At 38.9% G+C, this 24371-nt stretch overlaps 1 protein-coding gene and 1 long non-coding RNA gene across 8 annotated transcripts in view; both read right to left on the bottom strand.

Annotated features, from left to right (window-relative positions):
- The window catches only part of PRKN (parkin RBR E3 ubiquitin protein ligase), a 1206600-nt gene that overhangs the window by 984633 nt on the left and 197596 nt on the right, over positions 1–24371 (bottom strand). The gene's annotated exons all lie outside the window — the stretch shown is intronic.
- On the bottom strand, positions 17563–22665 carry LOC123327839. The gene is made up of 2 exons (XR_006542521.2): positions 20684–22665; positions 17563–18066 (listed from the first exon to the last, which is right to left on the bottom strand). It is a non-coding gene; the product is annotated as an uncharacterized LOC123327839 (long non-coding RNA).

Below are 24371 nucleotides of genomic sequence, written 5' to 3'. Positions count from 1 at the left end.
TAGCCCTGACAGAAAATATGACAATCCAGGAGACAATTTTAAGGCTAAACATTTAAAGTTCAAGATAAGGAGTCAAAGAAAACTTTATAGAGTCCAGTAAATTAAAACTCATCTTTGAACATGTATTTGCTTTGATGGGAAGTACCTGTGAGCATTTGTATTAATTCATTTAATTCTGCATTATTAAATAAATTTCACCTTTCCTATTTTTAACCAAAAACCTAGGATCCTAGTTGAAAATATAACTAAAAAATTATTACATTTAAAAAGGTAAAAGAAGCCTCAAATTAAAACACTATCACAAAATTGTGACTACTTTAAAGTTCCAGATTTATACAATGCAAAAGGAAACTACAGTAGCATTGATGTTGTTCTTTCAGTTCAGTTCAGTTCAGTCGTTCAGTCGTGTCCGACTCCTTGCGACCCCATGAATCGCAGCACGCCAGGCCTCCCTGCCCATCACCAACTCCCTGAGTTCACTCAGACTCACGTCCATCGAGTCAGTGATGCCGTCCAGCCATCTCATCCTCTGTCGTCCCCTTCTCCTCCTGCCCTCAATCCCTCCCAGCATCAGAGTCTTTTCCAATGAGTCAACTCTTCGCATGAGGTGGCCAAAGTACTGCAGTTTCAGCTTTAGCATCATTCCTTCCAAAGAAATCCCAGGGCTGATCTCCTTCAGAATGGACTGGGTGGATCTCCTTGCAGTCCAAGGGACTCTCAAGAGTCTTCTCCAACACCACAGTTCAAAAGCATCAATTCTTTGGCGCACAGCTTTCTTCACAGTCCAACTCTCACATCCATACATGACAACAGGAAAAACCATAGCCTTAACTAGACGGACCTTTGTTGGCAAAGTAATGTCTCTGCTTTTGAATATGCTATCTAGGTTGGTCATAACTTTCCTTCCAAGGAGTAAGCGTCTTTTAATTTCGTGGCTGCAGTCACCATCTGCAGTGATTTTGGAGCCCAAAAAATAAAGTCTGACACTGTTTCCACGGTTTCCCCATCTATTTCCCATGAAGTGATGGGACCAGATGCCATCATCTTAGTTTTCTGGATGTTGAATTTTAAGCCAATGTTTTCACTCTCCTCTTTCACCTTCATCAAGAGGCTTTTTAGTTCCTCTTCACTTTCTGCCATAAGGGTGGTGTCATCTGCATATCTGAGGTTATTGATATTTCTCCCGGCAATCTTGATTCCAGCTTGTGCTTCTTCCATCCCAGCATTGCTCCTGATGTACTCTGCATATAGGTTAAATAAGCAGGGTGACAATATACAGCCTTGACGTACTCCTTTTCCTATTTGGAACCAGTCTATTGTTCCATATCCAGTTCTAACTGTTGTTCTTTAGTCACTAAATCATTTATAACTCTTTACAACCCCATGGACTGTAGCCACCAGGCTCCTCTGTCCATGGGATTACCCAGGCAAGAATATTGGAGTGGGCTGTCATTTCCTTCTCCAGACATGAACATTAAAACTACTTAATTTGCTGCTGCTGCTGCTGCTAAGTCGCTTCAGTCGTGTCCGACTCTGTGTGACCCTATGGACTGCAGCCCACCAGGCTCCTCCATCCATGGGATTTTCCAGGTGAGAGTACAGGAGTGTGGTGCCATTGCTTTCTCCCAATTTGCTGATAACAACCCCCAAAAAGCACTTACTAACGGAAACAAAAATACTATGATGAATCAGTCAATCAATTAATTACTGAGTATAATTAACATAACATTTTATTAGTATCAAATGTATAATGTACTTGGTCAATATTTGCATATGAAACAATATCCATCCATCACTCTTACTAAGCTTTTTCATTCTCCTGATGAGAACTTTTAGGATTCACTGTGTTTCTTTCTAATGTACAGTATAGTATTAACTATAGTCACCATGTTGTAAATTATACCACCATGAAGGAAATGGCAACCCACTCCAGTATTCTTGCCTGGAGAATCCCGGGGACGGGGGAGCCTGGTGGGCTGTCGTCTATGGGGTCGCACAGAGTCAGACACGACTGAAGCGACTTAGCAGTAGCAGCAGCAGACTTATTTTATAACTGGAAATCTGCACCTTTTGACCCCTTTGACCAATTTTGCCCATACCTTAACCCCTCCCCTCAGAGAACTTCCAATCTGTCTTCTTCATCCATGAAGTCAGTTTGTGTGTGGGGCTGAGAAGGGGTAATCTTTTTTAAAAAGTAACTCCTCATGTAAGTGAGACCACATGGTATTTACCTTTTAATGCCTGACTGATCTCACTTAACCTAATGCCCTCAAGGTCCATCCACATTGTTGCAGATTACGAGATTTCATCCCTTTTTATGCTTTCGGGTTTTAGATTCAAGTCTTTGTATTCTGAGTTGATGTTTATATGTGACGTACGGGCCAGTTTTATTCTTTTGCATGTAACTATTCAACACCATTTACTGAAGCAACTGTTCTTTCCCCTTTATATATTCTTGGCGCCTTTGTTGGAAATCAGTTGATCATACATGTGTGGTGTATCTGGGATCTCTGCTCTGGTCCATTGGTCTATACGTCAGTTTTTACGCAAACCATACAGTTTGACTACTACAGTTGGGTAATATAGTTTGAAAGTGCAAAGTATGAGAGTCTGTTTATTCTAATAAAACTCAATATTCTATGAAATGTATCTGGATTAAGAGTTAAGTCTGGTATCTAAGAGAATTACAATGTGATATGTCAATTATAGGGGCTTCCCTCATAGCTCAGTTGGTAAAGAATCCACCTGCAATGCAGCAGAAGCTGGTTCGATTCCTGGGTCGGGAAGATCTGCTGGAGCAGGGATAGGCTACCCACTCCAGTATTCTTTGGCTTCCCTTCTGGCTCAGCTGGTAAAGAATCTGCCTGCAATGTGGGAGACCTGGGTTTGATCCCTGGGTTGTGAAGATCCCCTGGAGAAGGGAAAGGCTACTCACTCCAACATTCTGGCCTGGAGAATTCCATGGACTAAGTCCATAGAGTCACAAAGAGTCAGACACGACTGAGCGACTTTCACCTTCACCTCACTTCACATCAATTATATCTCTGTTTAAACTGACAAGCAAAATATCAGTCCTAGGAAGGAATGCTGTGATCTGTGCCAACTTTATGGGAATGAAAAAGAATGAACTACATAACGTAAGTGTCACGCGAGTGTATGTTCCTCGGTTCTTTGTCTCATCACAACAAAGATTTGGAGCAACGGACATTAAAGCCCTCACAGCTCTCGGGGTTTGGACAAACCGTGTTATAGCTCTTAGGCAAATTAGTGTTACAGCTCTATTTTATTTAGAAGATAGCAGGAGAATCCATCCTCGAAGCCTGAGGGCATGTCAACCCAAAGACTTGAAGAGAAGACAGTGGAGGAACGTGTGGGGGAGGGAGAGAGAGAAAGTGGGGGAGGGAGAGAGAGAAAGAGCGCATGCACGAGGGAGAGAGAGAGAGAGACAGTGAGTGAGAAAGCGCTTTGGCTCCTCCTTTTATGTTTTTTCCTCTACCTGGGCCTGCCCTATGCAAATTCGGCTTAGCCAGGAGTGCTATTTGTTGTGCCTGGTCTTAACTCTGGTCCTCAGACCTTCCTTTGACATTCCTTGTCTTTTAGCCATCACCATTTTGGAGTCCTTTTCCCTATTCTACCTACCTAAGTAAAAAATCTATCTTTAAAAAAGAAGAGGAAGCTTCCCATTAAGTTTGAAGTGGAGACATCATAGCCATGTTTATGGAAAAGAAGAAAAAATCACAATTCCTGCGTGAGAAGGCATGCCCCCATCTATCCTTTTATGCCCCCTCCCAAGTCACGCATTTGTTACTGGACACCTAGTGAAACAGGGTGATCTCAGGGCCAAGTGGAAGGACATTCAGTTCAGTTGCTCAGTCGTGTCCAACTCTTTGCGACCCCATGAATTGCGGCACACCAGGCCTCCGTGTCCATCACCAACTCCCAGAGTCCACCCAAACCCATGTCCATTGAGTCGGTGATGCCATCCAACCATCTCATTCTCTGTCATCCGCTTCTCCTCCTGCCTTCAATCTTTCCCAGCATCAGGGTCTTTTCCAATGAGTCAGCTCTTCGCACAAGGTGGCCAAAGGACTGGAGTTTCAGCTTTAGCATCAGTCCTTCCAATGAATATTCACCTGAACTGATATACCTGTCTTACTAATTTATGGTTCTTACAAATTCCTAGATTGAATGTAACTTGGAAGTAGTGGTGGAATTAGATTTCAGGATTATATTTTTCTGGCCTTTTCTTCATATAAAGGAATTATCACTCCAATATAAAGAGTACAGTTATACAGCACTAAATACAGTGAATATTATTTCTAAGCTGCAATATATCTGCTGCATCTTCATTTTTGACGTAAATAATATCGATAAAAATGGTCATCACCAAAACAGATTCTAACATGAGGTTAGAAGAAACAGATTAAACAAATGACTTCAGTGTTACAAAGACAACAGAATATAAACCATTTTTTTTCTGGAGGTACTATTTAGCTAAATGCTGGTGTTCCTCTATAATTTTCCAGATATAATGAGGTATTAATGTTATATTAATTAAATAACATCAAACGTTAATGGCAGGTAAAAAATAGAAGGCTAATTTCACCTGCACTCACTGATGTGAAAATTTTGTCACATATAACATATGATATAAAAATTTAATCATGGATAAACTCTCCCATAGGATTTATGTGTCCCAGAAAAACCACTAAAATTGAGTTAGGAAGAAGGTATGATAATATTTAAGAATGTAACAAAGTTATCACAAGAACATCACACTCAAATTTTATTATTTCTCTCTCCTCCTCTCTGCAACCTCTAGATATATGGTGACTAATACATCTTAATGTATTTCAGTATATCAACATTTTTATTACATTATTCCTTAAGATGACAACACCAAATAACTAGTACTGAAAGAAAATACCAGAACCACCAATATTTTTCTTTTCTTGACATACTAGCAGACATATATTTTTATGTTTATAACAAAGCAAAGAAAGAAACATGCCTAGCTTATTATTTCTAGATTGATTGCAGAAGGAGCTACTACCCTTTTTGATGATGTGGAAGTTTTTACACATATTGATGAAGCAAGAGCTGTGATAAATTACTTCAAGAAAATAATGCATCTCATTGCTTTTCTCTCTTTTCCAACTTGTGCTTCTCTTTTTTTCCAACTTCCGTTATGGAATGCAATGTGCCTGGACTTGTCTTTGGAAGTAGAAGTGATAATCTGCAAATAGGCTATGTGTGCTGACATTTAATAGTCACCCATGCCCCAGCTATTGTTGATTTGGAATAAAAACTGACACCATACCTTTTTAATGCCATTGCTGCATCTGCTTCAACTGCAGAATAAAATAAAGACCACTGTTTTCTTGTTTTTCACATTTTGCCCTTTTAGACTCTACTAATTTATTTAAAGCCTAGATGGATTTGGATAATTTCTCATGAACCAAGGTAACTAAGAACTATCCCTGTGTATGCACATAACAGTTACCTTGTTCAAGAAATGAGCCATCTTCTACTTTCATGCCCACGTTCTAGCAGAAGAGGGGGTAACATAAATGAGTAGATATGGTAAAGAGAAATATACTGAACTCAATTATTCCCATGATTCTTTTCTTGCATTTACTTATTAATATTACAAGTCTTTGCTAAAATGTTAACTTGGGGAGGAAGCCCTCTCAACTATGTCCTTACTCCCTTCTTTCTTTTCCTCCAGAGTATTTATCAGTATCAAACCTACTTTATAACAAAGATCAGCATCTGTGTCTGTGTTATTCACTAGTTTATATCCAGTGTCTGGCACATGCTAGTTGCTCAAAACATATGGGATTAATGAGCACTGTGTGCATGTGAAGTATGGTAGGTACTCACTGGAGTGCTTGTCACAATTTATCTTATTTTTCATCAAACACTCCACCCACTATACGAGCTCCTCTCTTAGTCTTCACTATAATGTCAATATTATACCAAAAACACAGCAGCCGTCATAAATTTATTCCTTTCCCTCACCTTTCTTATCATCAAGCTCTTAGTCCTATCTCCAAAATACATCTTAGATTTTTTCCTACTTCTGTCTCCACTGTCTCCATCATTCACTCTCTCTTGAATAAGAGCAATATGTTTTTAACAAGTCTTTCTCATTCATACCTAAACCTCCTCAAAGCAGTCAGATGAGTCTTCTGATCCAAGAATAAAATCAAGTGTCCTACATAAAATATCTCAATTACATGCTTTTATTCTCAGAAAAAAATCCACACCCCTTATTACAACCCGTAGGGCTACATCACGGGGTTCCCATTTCTCCTCCAGCCTTCACCTCTTCCTGCACAGCTACTCTGACAACCACGCCATGCTGTAGCCATACTGGTTTCCTCTTTGTGTTTCTGAAATAAACCAAACTCTTTCTGAATTTTATGTCTTGGCATTTGCTGTTCCCTCTGCCTGGACGCTCTCCTAAATCTTTACAAAGCCCATATTCATCCTTTGGATAGCATCTCAAAGGCCATCTTCATGTAAGATCTTCTCATGACCACCCTAATTAAGTGAGCTCCCCAGACATGCTCTCATCACCTCATTTGTTACTGCCACGGTTCTTAAGATCAGATTACTTGTTTGTGCTGTGCTGTGCTTATTCGCTCAACTCTGTCCGACACTGTGCGACCCCATCCATGGCCTGTAGCCCTCCAGGCTTCTCTGTCTATGGGGATTCTCCAGGCAAGAATACTGAAGTGCGTTGCCATGCCCCCCTCCAGGGGATCTTCCCAACCCAGGGTTCGAACCCAGGTCTCCCACATTGCAGGTGGATTCTTTACTATCTGAGCTACAAGGGAAGACCATGAATACTAGAATGGGTAGCCTATCCCTTCTCCAGGTAATCTTCCAGACCCAGGAATCTAACCAGGGTCTCTGGCATTGCAGGCAGATTCTTTACCAGCTGAGCTAACAAAGCCCGATTACTTGTTTACCTGCTATTTATCAAAGTGTAAGCAGGGCAGGGACTTAGCCACTTCTAACTGACAGGGATGAATAAACTGCCTGCATATGGGAGCTGCTCCATGTATAGCAACTGAATCAATAAATATAACACTCTCCTCACCAGAGCATGCATTCCTCATGTTGGTAATCCCAACACCTAGCACACAGGAGGTTGCTAAAAATGTCCCATGAACAAGAAACCTTAAATCGTGTACTGCTTATCATGAGTACCTCCCAGAAATACCTTTGCAAACAATAACTGGACTGAGACAATGAGGCATTCATGCAACTGACATTTACTCAGTGCTGCAAAGAGCATATGGTAACTTGGGTTGTGTGTGCAGAACAGGGGATATCGTTTCTTAATTATTTTATAATCCCATAAATGTAAGACACACACATTTCACCAAGGGATTTGACAGTATTTTTCATAGTATCTTTGTTTTCCAATGCAGAAATATGAGTTGGATAGAATCCCTGCCAACAGATTAGGTGGTTGAAGGAAGAGCTCCACTCCAAGTATGGAGTGTGTTCAGCACCTCATTCAGTGAAGCAGATATTTGCTGAGAAGCTCCTGCCAGCCAAGCACTGGGCTTGATGTAAGAACAATATAAGAATTATGTGTAATCTCCAACCTGGATTGGTGCATACATTTTTTGGCAACTTAGCATAGATGTCTACTTTATCCTATTAACATCATTTTAAAACTAAATGGCACCAGTGCCCACATTTCTTTACTTTTGCCAACATTAAGCTCGACACTAGAGACAAAAATTTTTCCAAGTCTAACTGCAAAAGGTGTGGCCACCTTTCTTCCTGGGTTAAAGAAGTTATAAATGTGAGCCACATATGTAATTTTTAGTTTTCTAGTGACAAAATTTTAAAAAGAAAAAGGGGGGTTCAGGATGGGGAACACGTGTACACCTGTGGTGGATACATGTTGATGTATGGCAAAACCAGTACAATATTGTAAAGTAAAAAAATAATAATAATTAAAAAAAATAAAAAGCCAACATTAATTGTAATATTCTATGTATGTCCAAAATATTATCACTCAAATGTTAGTTAATATATTAAGTATTAAGAAAATGTTATAAATTCTATCTTTTCATGCTGTTTTTCAAATCTGGTGTGTGTCTTCAATTACAGTACAATTCATTTCAAATTAGCCATGTGTGGCTAATGACTACCATATTGGAAAGCACAATTCTACAGCCAAGCTGTCAGGCCATATGCTGACGGAAAGCTTAGAAAGAGTATAGTTTCATTCTCAGGTTACTGTATTTCCAAGACTCTACGTGTAAAACTGAATATGAACTAATCTGTTAAAAATGTTGCAGTTATAGACCTCCAACAATTTAGGTTAGTCTTTGTTATAAAATTATGGCAGGGTGGCAGGGGGGAAATAGCTTGTTTCCCACCAGCCTTTCAGCTCCAACAACCATTTCCATAATGAAGAAGAGTCCCAATCTTTTCAATTAGTTTAATTAAAACCTGATATTTTAAAAGTAATAAGGAGGACTCCAAAACTGCTGGTTTGTTCGTTTTACTAGAAATAGCAAGGCCTCTCCTTCTCCACTCATGTGACTGCAAAAATATTATTCAAATAATTTAATATCTTTGAAAGAACAAAGTACAGAAATATTTACATAACGTAATACTGTAGGTGGAAGATCCATCTAAACCTAATGTTAAGAATGACAAAGAGGAGACAAACCAGCATAATACATCTTATTCATTTTCCAATAATACAGTTGGGATATTTCATATACCTAACTTCTTTCACCTGTCAGGAGGAGTAGCCTATCTGTATTTAATTTTCTCCTGCACACAGTGAATGAATAAATTGTGAAACAACTGTGCTTCTTTGTAGGTTATTTGAATGTTAGTGAGAAACCATAAAATCCTATTTCAATTAAAAAAAAATGGTAAATAGAAAAAAAAATGAATATGGGGGGCTACTTACTTCTATGTTATAAGCATGATCTCTAAGCCTATAATATAAATTCAAAGCTTTTCAGTAAATCACAGGAAGTCAATGTATAAATTTTTGGCAATAAATTCTATTTATTTTCAAATTTTCTACTAAATCTAAATGCTGATGGTAATATTAATAACAAAAAGCTATGTTCAAGGAAACTTTTCAGGGTAAACTTAAAACAAGGTATTCATGAAACAACATTACAAGATTCCCAAGATTAAAATTTGTTAGATTGAGGATGTGATGACTGATAATGATACAACAAGCAGATCAGGGTGAAGTCAGACCATGGAAGGCAAGGAGAACAAGCCTGCTCCAGGAGGGCTCCTGTCCAAGGGGACTGCACAGAAGCGTTCAAAGCACCAATTCTGATGAGAGGATCTGATGACCAGCTGACTAGAAACTCTGAATATCAAGAGATCAGCTATGAAGGGAGGAGTAAGGCCACCAGAGGCAGCATATTCCCTGGCCTGGGCGAGAGCTGGGCTTCGGGACATGGGCAGACCTGATACCACAGGCCCAGGGGAGCAAAAGGAACAAGGAAAAGGATAGGGGCTTGAGAACTCTGATGTCATTATTCAGAAAAGCATGTCAAAACTTAATTTTCAATGAGATGCATTTTTAACTATAAAAACTCCCCTGAGAATTCTTCATTTTCCCCTCCAAAAAAAAAACAAAAATAACTAAACTGAAGATAACGAATAAATCATGTCTACCAACTTATAGACTTCACATGTATTTGCTACTTTTTATCGACAATATTAAAAACAATTATCTGCGGAATAGTTTTCATGTTAGACTCCCCAAGAACAGTATTTCTTCCCTGGTAGCTTAGCTGGTAAAGAATCTGCCTGCAATCGGGAGACCCCGGTTAGATTTCTGGGTCGGGAAGATCCCCTGGAGAAGGGAATGTCTACCCACTCCAGTATTTTTACCCAAAGAACTGAATGGACAGAGGAGCCTGGAAGGCTAGACCGTGGGGTCACAAACAGACAGACAAGACTGAGCGACTTTCACTTCTCTTCACTTCAAGAGCAGGATTAAATTAAAAATTACCACCATTAAAAAATAAAAAATAACTCTCTGAAAACTCAAAACTAATAGTCTCGGTCTACGTGGCTAAGGCTCCCATTCACTCAGTACAAACTGAGGGCTCCCTGGTTGCAAGGGTGCCTAGGGTTACAGAACCTAATGTAAAGAGTCAAAAGCCAACTGAAGCAGAGCAGAATTCTAACTTCAATGTCTAGACGAGTAATTAGGAGGTTGAGAAGAAGGGGAGAATAACAGAAGAATAACAGAAGAGGGAATAAAGAGAGATATGGAGACAGATGATCAGAATAAAAAACAGGAGCAAATAAGCAGGAGACATGATGTTTGTGGAGAAGCCAAGAAATGACAGAGAAGAAAGAGGTAAGAACTGTGCATGCACGTGTGTGTGTGTGTGTGTGTGTTCTGTATGCATGCATACAGGATAAGTCACTTCAGTCATGCCCGACTCTGTGTGACCCCATAGATGGCAGCCCACCAGGCTCCTCTGTCCCTGGGATTCTCCAGGCAAGAACACTGGAGTGGGTTGCCATTTCCTTCTCCAACGCATGCATGCATGCTAAGTCACCTCAGTCGTGTCTGACTCTGTGCGACCCCATGGACAGCAGCACACCAGGCTCCTCTGTCCACGGGATTCTCTAGGCAAGAATACTGGAGTGGGTTGCCATTTCCTTCTCCATGTGTCTGTATAGCTATGTGGAATGAGCAGGCACAGGGCTGCCTGCCTGAGGTCTCTGAAAGCTAAAGACGTCACACATTTTAAGGGCACAATTCACAGCTATAAACCTCTAGGATTTTATCCCTGCTGCTGCTGCTAAGTCGCTTCAGTCGTGTCTGACTCTGTGAGACCCCACAGACGGCAGGCCACCAGGCTCCCCCGTCCCTGGGATTCTCCAGGCAAGAACACTGGAGTGGGTTGCCATTTCCTTCTCCAATGCATAAAAGTGAAAAGTGAAATGAAGTCACTCAGTCCTGTCTGACTCTAGCGACCCCATGGACTGCAGCCTACCAGGCTCCTCCATCCATGGGATTTTCCAGGCAAAAGTACTGGAGTGGGGTGCCATTGCCTTCTCCGATTTTAGCCCTGAGATTTCTCTAAACTGGCAAACAAGAATATTGTAGGCTCATAAATTATATAAACAAAAGAAAAAGTTTAGCAAGTCTTATTATGCACATTGCAAACAGGTTATCTTCCTCAAGCAAACAAATGCGTGAAACAAACTACAGGCTTGCAAACAGAAAAGCAGTGCGGAATCTGGAAACAGCAAGCCCAGGCCAACCTGATGGGTCAGAATGCTGTCCAGCCTAGGGAGAGGCAGCTATTTCACCCCCTCTCCACTCAACCCGCTATGCAAAGGAAAGTTAGCAAACATGGTGATCCCAGCCATGGGAATAACAAGGATGACGATAATCACAGCTCCACTTCTGCCATGCACGGGTGGGTCCTAAGCCTCTTGCTTTTGCACCATTACCCAGCAGAAGCCTGCAAACATGGCACTGTCATCCTGCTTATGTGTGTAAGCAGAAAGAAAGTAGAGAGGCTGCCTAATTTGCCCAAGATTATACAGAAATAAACACAGAGAAGTGGAGGATTAAGTCCTGTCTGATTCTGAGACTGTTTCTCTCACCGACCCTGGAATCTAACCTGGGACTGAAATTTCAACAGCTCTGAATGAAAGATAGTGGTTACTCTCCCTCCAGTCAAATGCTCAGTGAAAAGGTAAGTTACTGAGCAAATGCACCTGACTCTCTGAGGGGATTAAGAAAATTAAAGTAAAGCCAGAATATACGCCAGAGAAGATCTGATGTCTGTATCTTGGAAACTCATTTAAGGGCACAATTTTACTCCTGAATATTTTCACAAGGCTGACCTAAGGTATCTCAGGTCCTAGCCACATCTATACTAGGAGGTACCAATAAATTAAGGTGGGTCCTTTGGGCTCCAAACAAAGCAGGGCAGATTGGCTCTTCTTGCTCATGGTGACACTGTAGGCAATCACATAGTCTCTGGTGAGTGTCGCCTCCTATGCCTTTCAAGCATGTGATATACAAGCAAATGCATGCCTCTGCACAGGCATTTTGCACCTATAATCCTTCACTAATATAAATAGAATGTTTCTGGAACCACTGGCTTACAAGAGAAAAAGCAATTGCCAGATAGATCTTATTATGCCGCTTCTCTTTTTAAAAACTCTTAGCTTGAGAATGATATTCAGAGCCCTTCATTAGGTATTTAAAGCCCTTCAAAATGCGTTTTCAACCCATCTCCCACTAGACTTTTCCCTTTCTATGTCCATTCTTCTCATCCTATCCCTCTGACTCTCTCAACACCAGCCACAACAAGTTTGTTTCCAGATTAAGCTTTATATTCTCCTGCTGTAACTAATATTTTCTTCTAACCCTGTATTTTCTCTGGAATAATCTTCCCACCATGTTTCATTAACCATGAAGAAGCTTATCTTTGAGGAGCTCTTTCCAAACTATACCCCTTTATAAGCCCCCCACATGCTCCTCTGTTTGGTAACCCTAAGACTTTACTGTACCCCACTAGCCTCATTTCAGGGTTCCTAGCTTATGAAGCTGTACTTTCAATACAGTGAAAATTCCTCCCTCATCCTAGAGGGTGAATATGTTATTCATTTTTAGATTCTCTTCCCATAAAACTTACCACAATGTCTCATATAAAAAGCTTGGACACCTATCTGTTTAGTTGTCAAACAACTGTAGAGCTTACTCTGAGAAAGAGGATTTAATACTGATTTTCAATTAGATGTTATTTTTCTGCTCTTGAGCATCACCTCCTCTACTAAATCTATGGATCAAGTTTCTCTAAATAATGAGTAAATTTACTCACATTGAAAGCAACTGACAAAGATGTCAAAAGCATGATTTCCAGTGTTGCTAGTGCCGAACATTCTGCTTGAAGTCAAACACTAAGAAGAATATCAATGTCACAGAAGTCTTATATAGTCTAGAAGACTAAAATAAAACCTTCACAAAGTACCCTGGCTCAAAGCTTCAGGGGTTGCAGAGTGAGTTCTCCTGCACAACCTAGGAAACAAACGTGAGGCTTCTGGGAAGACAGAAGAACCAGAACTAGCAAACAAAAAGATGTCTGTGGTAACCAGTACCGATACCAGGAGATATCAATGACGAAACCAGGAAACAAGTATTTGAATGATACGGGCCATTACTGACAACCAGAATAAAAGGAGAGAAAAAGATGATGGCAATCCTGAAGAAAGAAATATGGACGTTAAAACTGCTTTTGAAGCCGAAAAAAAAAAACCCAAATGTTTGAGGAAATGACTCTTCATGCTATGGAATCACAGACTCACTGAAAAGGAGTCACCGGACAATGACTGATACCTGACCAGGCACACACTGCATCGCAACAAAAGTCCCTGAAGACCATGGCCTGAGCTGGCAGGAAGCGAGAGTGAGGTGGCCAATGACTAAGAACGTATTTCAGCCCACCGTCCATCCCCGATGTAAGAGCTTCCTTGATTTTAACTAATCACCATAATCAAAACAGCAATGGCAACCCACTCCAGTACTCTTGCCTGGAAAATCCCATGGACGGAGGAGCCTGGTGGGCTGCAGTCCATAGGGTCGCTAGGAGTCGGACATGACTGAGCGACTTCACTTTGACTTTCCACTTTCATGCACTGGAGAAGGAAATGGCAACCCACTCCAGTGTTCTTGCCTGGAGAATCCCAGGGACGGGGGAGCCTGGTGGGCTGCCGACTATGGGGTTGCACAGAGTCGGACATGACTGAAGCGACTTAGCAGCAGCAGCAGCATAATCAAAACAAATAAATAATGATGACACCAAGTCACCAAGAAAAGACTAAGTTGTATCTAGGACACGCTGCATAAGATAATTTGCAAGGATATGGCACATTTAAACTGATTTTCAGCCTGCCAGAATTAAAACGTAAAGTTCCAACTGAAAGGATTAAGCAGACAGCTATCTGGTAAAATGAAACTTGCAAAAATAGTTGATTCTCTATTGATCTAGCCAGCTTCAGATTTATAATAGCAAATGGGTTTCCAAACTATAATGAGACCACAAATTCCTGTCTGCAGATGTCCTAGCTATATTTGTAACTGCATTGTTCTGATGCCCAAGGAGAGCTAAACTTATACCTCTGCAAAATCTGTAAATGTTATTATCTCAACATTCTAAAACTAGTACCGATGTATTTCAACGTTTCCTTTTTAAACTCTACCACTGTTGGTGAAAACACAGATTTTACCTTTTTTTTTTTAACCTATAATTTTTCCTTTGAATAGAAATTCAAGGGTAGACTGACTCTGCCTCTGAAGAGTGTGTGCGTCATACTCAAATTAACGAACATGGCATTTGGTATCTCACTGGGGGCATTATGTGATACTGGGGACCACTTAATGCCCCCAAACTTTTCATCAAATGAAGAGAGCAGCTCCACTCAATAATTTTCTAAACTCATTATAGATTTAATCAACTAAAATTTTTTTTTTTCTTCAAATGAGGGCATGATAAGCTAATGATCAGTACATTATGTCAAAAACATGAAATACATACCAATCAGGTTATGGTTTTTTCTGTCAAAAAACCAAATGTACTCTTTTTGTGTGTGTCCTTTCTACGGGCCAAAAGGCTGTTCCTATTATTTCCTGGAGTATATGGATTCACTAGTACACAAAATCCTCAAACTAAAGTCATTAAATAATTTATTCCAGGTTGAAAATTATAAAAGAAAACTCTTTAGTGGTGTGACATTTCATGGTACTCTACACTTAGATTTGGTTTTGCCAATATTTCATAAATATTTTGCCAATATTTCATAAATGTAATACAATTTTTAAAAATTATAAAACTACACTGTATGCCTATAATTATATAATACTGTACATCATCTATACTCCAAAAAAAGTAAAATATAAACTTATCATAAGACTGAGTAACACTGTTCATAAGAGCCAAAAATTCAGAACAATCCAAATATCCATCAATTGGTGAATGTCTATACAATGTGATACTACTCAGAAATAAAAGTAAATTTACTACTGACACATGATACAATGCGAATGAACCTGGAAAACATTACACTAATTGAAAGAATTCACTAATTGAAAGAAGCCAGATCCTGAAGACACAGGCTCTATAATCCCATATATATTCCATATATTTTATATTCCATATATACGTAAAATATCCAGAAAAAGAACCTCTGGGGGTGATAGAAATGTTTGAAAACTGAATTCTGTTGGTGGCTGCCTCACTACTGACTTTTTTAATAGGTGAATTTTATGGCATAAAAATTGTGGACACAATAAAACTTTTTAAAACACTTCTGAAAGTGTCCACTGATATTTACTTTTAATTTCAGTTTTTCAATTCTCATTGAGACTAGGCGTCATTCTTATGATTACTGGTCGTTTTCATTTCTCTTGTTGTCACTATCTGTTCACAGTCTGCTATTTGCCTATTTGGCATATTTTTCTCATTAATTTGTGAGAACTATTTGCATATTAAAAGAAATTAGCCCTTTTGTCATATATATTAAATGTTTAAGAAAAACGTTTAAAATTCTTTTATTAGACCAGCTCATGACTTTTACATTCCTTACAGTATTTTTCTTAGAGGAATTCTTAATTTTATGTAGTTAAGTGTACTAATTTTTTCTACATTCTGGCATATATGCCTTTCACAATCAGGAAAAAAAAAAAAACTTAAAGAAAAACCTCATTACTAATTGTTAACGTTAACTTAAATTGTACAAAAGAGAAAATGTTTTGTACAATTTCAGAGGGTTTGCAAAAGTTAGGTTTTCAGAGCATACATTTATTTTTTAGTTAAATTACTTATGCTGCTGCTGCTAAGTCGCCTCAGTCGTGTCCAACTCTGCGACCCCATAGATGGCAGCCCACCAGGCTCCCCTGCCCCTGGGATTCTCCAGGCAAGAACACTGGAGTGGGTTGCCATTTCCTTCTCCAATGCATGAAGTGAAAAGTGAAAGGGAAGTCACTCAGTCGTGTCCGACTCTTCGCGACCCCATGGACTGCAGCCCACCAGGCTCCTCTGTCCATGGGATTTTCCAGGCAAGAGTACTGGAGTGGGGTGCCATGGCCTTAGCATTGCTTTCTTCTTTCAAAACTGGATATTCAGGAATAATTGAAAGCCTAAGGTGAACTAAGTAGTCCTTAAAGGAATGGTAGGTCTAATTTTTGTTTTCAGCATTAAACCTCATCTAGAGATAACAACTGTGTTTGTAGAGTATATTTTTAAAACATCTTGGCACTGTGACTTTCTTTAATTATTTTTAAAAACACCAGAGCAGTATGAGAGAGATTGCTTATTTTTTTTTAATGCTGTTCAGTAAAACTAATGACTTTATAAAATAGGCAATTATTTCCTTTGAGGTCAGAAGTAGACTTAATGTTAGAGTAGGAAATCAAAATAAATGTGATTGGCTTTTCTCAAAATAGTAAATTAGCTCTTGACTCCCACGTGGCATTTATCTTTGTCTCCGGAGTTGGTGACTAAATCTGAGTCAGCAGCAGGGTACAGGACGCCACTGGCTGTTCAGCTCGCCAAGGAAACAGCTGCTTTGTATTAACATCCCCTGCACTTGTATTTAGACCCAACAACCACTCGCATTAGTTTGGGTTGACTACCTGTTGAAGTAATCTGTTCAACCTCAGTTACTCACCTCAGTTTGCTCTTCATTAGATGTGAGCAATCATGAGGTGACTGATAGCTGAGGGAACCACAGTTACAGGCTGAGAAGAAGGGAATCTCCCCACTAGGGCTTGCTGGAGGAGCCAAAAGAACCAGTTTTTTATTGCATATGCAGAGCATGTCTTAGTTCAGATCATTATCAGCAGCTAAGCTGAACTGACACACGTCTCCAACAAATTAATAGCTGACATTAGAGTGAGGTTTATTCAGCCTTTATTCTCTCTCATATTTTTCTTAAATTATAAATTAATTGCTTTTTATTTTTTTAACTGCACAAATTTTTTAAATGGAAGTGCCTTCCCTCCCTGTCAATACCTCCCAGTTCTGCTCTCCAGGGGTCACCACGGTTAGCAATTGGTGTGCATCTTCTGCAACCTTTTTATGCTGCATTAATATGCACGCATACATATCATATATGTGTATACTTATATGTGTGCAAACATGCATATACACACACAAATCAGTCCACGGGGTCGTAAAGAGTCAGACACAAGTGAAGGACTAAGCACACATATCAACCTATATATTTTTTTAAACAACACAAAATCATACTAAGTGCTCTATATTTCTATTTTGTGCTCAATAAAATATCACAACACTCCTTCCATTAAAGTAACTATAGTTCTGCTCTATCCCTTCTTTTGGTGTCATGGTGTACCACACTAGGGATGCATCATAATTTATGTAAACATTCTTCCTTTAGGGGCCATTTCAATTGCCTCGGGTTTTCATGGTTAAAAATAATCCTTTAATGAAGATATACTTAATATTAGAAGAATATTGGAAAATTTAAATGAGCCAGAATATCAGTCAGCCAATACATGCATTTAAAATTTTTATTGTAATTATTAAAATCCCTTTCCAAGTGGTTGTTATTCTTTACACTTTTACCAACAAGAAAGACTATTTTAGGAAACTAATTACATGTAACACACACTTGTAACACACTTTACGAAACTTCGTCATCACCTATTTCAAAATGCACTTCAAGAAGGAACTTTATAATGACCCCCAAGAACATTTAGAAAAAATGACATCAACTTTGGGGCCTGGGAAGGGGAAGAAATGGTTATAGCCAATGAATGGCATAGACTCTGGTAATGCCCCCAACTCAGCCTTCGGCAGTTTACGACAATCACCCAATTTTTAAACATCTAATAACACATGAAAGCTAATCCCTTGGCCACCAGCTTAAAAGCTTTATTCCAGGAGATCGACTTTGTTTCACAAAAGGATGATTCATTGTAGAATGGTTATTAGTTGTCTTTGCCAGAGAGCTTTAGTCACATTTCCATTTTCTAATACAGGCTGACAAGACTTTTTTCTGAAAATAAAAAAGAAGGGAAAAAAGCGGTGTTTCCTTTTGCTCTTACGGAAAGGTTAAGTGTTTCTGATGTTTCTCTTTTTACTTAGAAAAAGCAAACACTAGTTTCTGTTTTGTTGTTGCAGGAAAAAGACTGCAGTGCTAAGTAGCAGGGGTGAGTCTGGCCCAGGACGCCTCCACGAGCAACAGCCGGCGTCCCGGGGCAGCGGCTCTTTGTACACCCCCGTCACTCTTTCTCTGCCCCTTCCATGCTTTCTCACTAATTCATTTTCTTTATCAGAGAAATGAGCACAAACAAAACTGGAAAAACACACGAACAGAAAACCATATAAATCCACACACAGATGTCCCTTAAGTGTCACTGACTTTACACTCTCAGGGTCACTGGTTCCCAAACTTTGGAATTTCTTGGAGCAGAAAATGAAAACAAAATTCAACATGGGGTAACCAATTTTTTTGTTGTTAAATACATAAAAAATAAAAGCAAACAAACAAAACAAAGTAACACTAACCAGCCAAATCTGCTAGCAAACCTGTTTTATAAAACAATGACTATTTTAACACCAAAATGACAGTCTTGCTTCTTAATTCTTAAAATAATAATAAAAATCTTCAGGATATGTCATTATGCCATTCCTGGGCCACAAAACCAACCTTCACACATTTAAGAGACAGGGAGGCCTGGAGTACTGCAATTCATGGGGTCGCAAAGAGTCGGACACGACTAAGCAACTGAACTGAACTGATGTTTTCGATCCCTCTATTTTGTTCCATCTGGCACAGATATAACATTATTACTATTAATTGAATATTCATTAAATTTCTGAAGCTTTGTAAATGACTGCTAATATTAGGTCTCAACAGTATAGATTAAAATGATAAATTCAAGAGATTTTTGCTGGTGGAAAAGTAAATTTATGCTTGCTTGCATGAGTAACTTCTACATTCTTTGTAATGGATTTTACATGAGAGGAGCTTGTATTTTGTGAGAATAATAGGCCCACTCAAACAGCTGGATATGCAGCTAACTCACTATCACTGTCAGGGCTGAGACAAAGCTTGGTTTCCTTCTTACATGCAAAAAAGACCTATTTTTCCAATATACCAAATACATGGAGTTAAATTCATTTAGAAGAGTTTACTCCTCAGAAGATAATGAATATCTCTTACAAAACATCTCTCTCTCTCCAAACACACACACACACACACACACACACACACACACACACACACACACAATGGGAAAGAATCAGGCACACATGGGATCAAACTCTGGCTCAACCATTTTAGCCTCAGTTTGCTCTTTAGTAAAACAGAAATAATATCTATTGGACAGGATTGCCATGAAGATCAAAATTATCATAAGTACCTAGTAGTACTATTGATACACTGTAGCTATAACTATGTAAATGAAAGATTTGAGAATTTTAACCTCATTTTCATGTTGTTTATTCCTTCAAAGCTGTATTTTTAGGATAACTATATTTGAATTTCTAACTGCTGTTGTCTTGGTTTATGTAATATTATCTGATAATGAGGACTTTGACATGTTTCTATACCTTCTGTAGACAGAATCCAATAGGAAATATCCTATATGTATAAATACACATATTCCTATTTCACAAGTAACAAAGTGATTTCATTGATGTGATAATGGCTGACTTTATATACAAGTTTGAAATCATCCTCATATTTCCCTTTATCTCAGTCAGTGTATCAGTTCTTTAGCAAATGGAGATCACACTTATATGCTGTAGCATATCTCCCTTCACACCTCATGTAATCTGACTACAATAAATACTGTAATACCATTCCTGCTTTATATATAAAGCTAAGACCGCTTAGCTGCTCAGTCGTGTCCAACCCTCTGCAACGCTATGGCCTGTGGCCCGCCAAGGTCCTCTGCCCATGGGATTCCCAGGCAAGAATCCTGGGGGGTTTGCCATTTCTTGCCATTTCTTCCTCTGGTTATACACAGCAGATGCTCAATAAACAGTCAATGAGTTTAAACTTGGCATGTACTCAAGGAGACAAGTGAATTCATAAACCTAACTACACTGACCAAAATAGGTAAAAAGCTAGATGACACAAAGTTTCGGGTGTCATAAATCTAGAAAACATAATCTTCCAAACTCTCCACTGTCAAAGCACACGCCCAGAAATAAATGCCCACTCCCTTTCATATCAGCAAACTGGCTGTACCGATTTTACAAAAGAACTGTGGCTCTGCACTGCTAAACTCAAATGCCTTTGTACTGCACTTTCATTAATGCAAAACACTTAGAATTATTTTGTAAAGAAGCTTATTTTGTAAAGCAGAGAGAAGCCATAAATGTCTCAGTTATGCATTAAATAAAGCTTTGCAATTTTAGTCTTCTCTTAGCTAATTGAATTTGAGTGCTTCCATTTCTTATAGGTGACAATTTGAAGAATATATCCAAATATTTCTTATACTCCATTATTGTCAAGGAAACCAGAAAAAGAATGTGCCCACACTTTTCTATTGATATTAATAAGATCCCTCACACCAGCTTGCTCCTTTGATTCACATGATCACTTCCTCCTTTGAGTCCTTATATCACGGGATTTCTGCTTACCAATACTTATTCAACTCTACCTGGCATTTTCTTCCGCTGTGTACAGCCTTTTGTGTGCACACCTTGTCCGCATGGCCCATCTGATAAATTATAAGCTCCCTGAAGATGAAAACTTTCCCTTGTCTTTACTGAGGCAGGTGGCAGCCAACATGTGGTGTCCAGTCAGTGTTCCCATCTCTTCCAGTAGAAGTCTTTCCAGAACAGGTCACAAACTACTGCATTAAAATGACTGAATCCTGGAAATAAATACCAAGAAGCCTAACACGTACCCACGGAAGCATCAGAGCAAATGATACGTAATATGAAAGCAATAAATAAATCATATGATTTTGTAAAATAGAACTGACGTTTACAAAGGCTGGGTTACTGTTTAGAACATTAGCCTTTAACTGCTATTGTATGACTGATCACCCTCCTTCATGTACAGACGTGGTGCTACATAAAATGATCGTTGTCTAGGTATGACAGAAAAAACAACTGTGATCATTCGTTTACTCAATTATTTTTAAAATAATCATTGTAATCATTTTAAGAGTGTATAAAATATATACCTGCAGACGAGAAATTTGATTTGAACGCGTCCAACTTAAAAACGGGCTTCCCAGGTAGCAAAGTGGTAAGGGATCTGCTTTCCAATGCAGGGAACAGGGTTTTGATCACAGGGTCTGGAGGATCCCCTGGAGTAGGCAACCCACTCCAGTATTCTCGCCTGGAAAATTCCATGGACAGAGGAGCCTGGCAGGTTACAGTCCGCGGGGTCATGAAGAGTCGGACTTTCCTACTCTGCAACCCCATGACTTGCCTGAGGCCACTCCCTGCCCTGGGAAGTCTCCCTATATCCTGGTCTAGGTTAGGTTCTGGATCAGCTGCTCCTCCTTCAGGCACTCTCTTCACCCTGTGCTTGTCTTGGTCACAGCGTTTATCACATCTCTGCAAGTTTGTTTATTTCTCTCTCCTGTCAACCAGACTATGTGATACTCATATCTGTGTGCCAGCTCCCAGAATACTGGCTGGCAAATTGTAGGCACCCACTACATGTTTATAGGTGTTTATTGATGCAATACATGCTAGTGATTACCAAAAAATGTGGAGACTTGGGGAATTCAAAAGACCCAGACCCTGTTGTCAAGATTGAAAGACCTTCGGAAAATTGTTTAACCTCTTCTCCAACTCTTAGAGTTAGCTAAGGTGTTAAAAGTCAGCCATGGCTGTGTGACATATTCTAAAAGTGACAACGTTCTAATGTCTCTCTAGCCAAAGAGAACAGTTGGCAACTTCAAAGATTATTTGTTTGCTTAAGGAGACATTCTTTATCTTAATTCCAGATTGCTTATGACAGGTCTCTGATAAAATGTATGAGGTGTCAAATACATCATTTTTTGCAAAAGGTTTTAATCAAAATAAAATCTTAGAAAAAAAAGACTGCCCTTGACAATACATCTATAGACAGTATCTGAATTAATAAACAGATGACTTATTTTCTTTCCTAGTTAAAGATGTTATCTAGGACTGAGCCTTAGTCATGGCAGTTCTACAGTCTATCCAATGAGCCACATTTCTAGTTCTGCCAGAGATGGGCAGTGTCTCATTCCTGTCCAGCCTCTCTTCACTTCAGATACAGATTGCCTCCCTGTCAGAGAGAACAGTCATCCCTACACACTTCTGAGTACCAGGTGTGGCTACACTCTCTCTCTCAAAAAGGTGTGAGGAATGACAATCCTTAACAGATTTTCACATATTGAAAAAGCTTAGCAATCTGAATTATAAAGGAAGAATTACTGAATCTGTCCAGAGTTGGTTTTCTTCAAAAAACTGAAAGCTTTCAAAGAGAAAATATTAAATATGGTATGCTAATTGGTAGATTTGCCATTAAAGTCTTATCTTTTTCTTAATTAACAAACAATATGCAATTAACATATTATCTGTATAAGAATTCGAACATATGAAAATAAGGGCCTTAAAAAACTATGCTTCTCAATATTATATTAAATATTATTATATTATAATATATTTTATATTGTTATTATGGTCAATACAATATTTAATATTGTTATATTAATTATAATGTTATATTCAATATATTTAATATTGTTTAATATTAACTAATGTTAATATAATAAATATATTAAGTGTATTAATTAAATATATTAAATAAATATCACTAGTATTCCTTTATAAAGATTCAATACTTTTCCTCCTAAGTTCCAAAGATAAATTAGTGGAGACTGAGTTAACAAGGTTTAAATGGAGTAAAAACAATCAAACATAGTACAGCAGAACCCTTCGGTCTAGTCCCTTCACTTCAAGTCAGACCTCATGAACTCAGTATTTTAAACTCAGTTAAGCTCTTCAAACTCTTACCTGTGAACTGGGAAACAGGTTTACATGGACGTTCACGATGGAGGACACACAGTGCCTTCTCAAGAGGATGCCAGGAGGCAACACCAAGACACTGAACAGAACTGCTAGGGCACCAACTGTCTGGTTAGAGTGACGCGCTTTCTAGCAGACGGCGGACACCGCGGACTTGCCCACAGGCAATGCCCAGAACCATGCTGCAGCCCTCTCCAGATGCCGCTTGTCTAGGGACTGGGAAACATGTGGGGAAAGTTGCAATGTGGAAAAAGTAGGAATATTATAATTTTATAAATTCTTTTAATTTAACAAAATATTTTTAGGAATTATATACCACCAGGCTTGAATGAGGGCTTCCCTGATAGCTGTTGGTAAAGAATGTGCCTGCAATACAGGAGACTCCAGTTCGACTCCTGGGTCAGGAAGATCTGGTGGAGAAGGGATAGGCTACCCACTTCAGCATTCTTGGGCTTCCCTGGTGGCTAAGACAGTAAAGGATTCACCTGCAATGCCGGAGACCTGGGTTCAATCCCTGGGTTGGGAAGACCCCTGGAGAAGGGAAAGGCTACCCACTCCAGTGTTCTGGCCTGGAGAATTCTATATTCTCCAGTATTCTGGCCTGGGTCACAGAGTCGGGCACGACTGAGTGACGTTCACTTTCAGGCTTAAAAGAATGCTAAGGAGAGAGACCAAGGTGGGGAAATGCGCCGTTTTGTTTTTCAAGCAACAGTCTAACTTGGTCCCTTAAAATACGTTGACTGATGCTCACATTAAACAAACATCAGCACTTGTTTTAAAGAATCGAAACTGATGAACAATCCTCCCTGAGAAGCAGATGTCATGGGGGAGCTTCACTAAAGCGTAGCATTCCAGAGCAGGAATATTCATTGCATGCCTAATAATTTTTCTTTTACTTGAGTAATTATGATTTAATTGTGGCACATTTATTTTCATTAATATTTTCACTTAAAATTATAACTGCAATGATTAAAAAATGAAAACCTGACTTCAAAGTGAAAACAACATATACATGTTAATGAAAGGGATTATCATAGCATTTTATACAATTGAAAAACACCTTGGTAATGATCAAATTCAATTTCCTCATTTCATAAAAACCCAAAATACTGAAGAAGTTAAATAATGACTCAATTTTATCCAACTTGCATGGGGTAAATTCAATACAATCTGTTTTTGGATTCTCAAGCCATCTTTTTTCCAGCATAATATTCTGCTATACCATTTTATATTTATATAGTAAACTATTTTAATTGAAAGAATCTATATATAGAAATATAGTTTTACGTATTATATTTCCTGATATAAAAAAATATAAAATATAATAATCTGTAT

The sequence above is a fragment of the Bubalus bubalis genome, chromosome 10 (assembly GCF_019923935.1).
Source record: "Bubalus bubalis isolate 160015118507 breed Murrah chromosome 10, NDDB_SH_1, whole genome shotgun sequence".
Classification (NCBI taxonomy): domain Eukaryota; kingdom Metazoa; phylum Chordata; class Mammalia; order Artiodactyla; family Bovidae; genus Bubalus; species Bubalus bubalis.
Note: the sequence above shows the minus strand (reverse complement) of the source record. Positions and strands in the feature narration are given on the sequence as shown.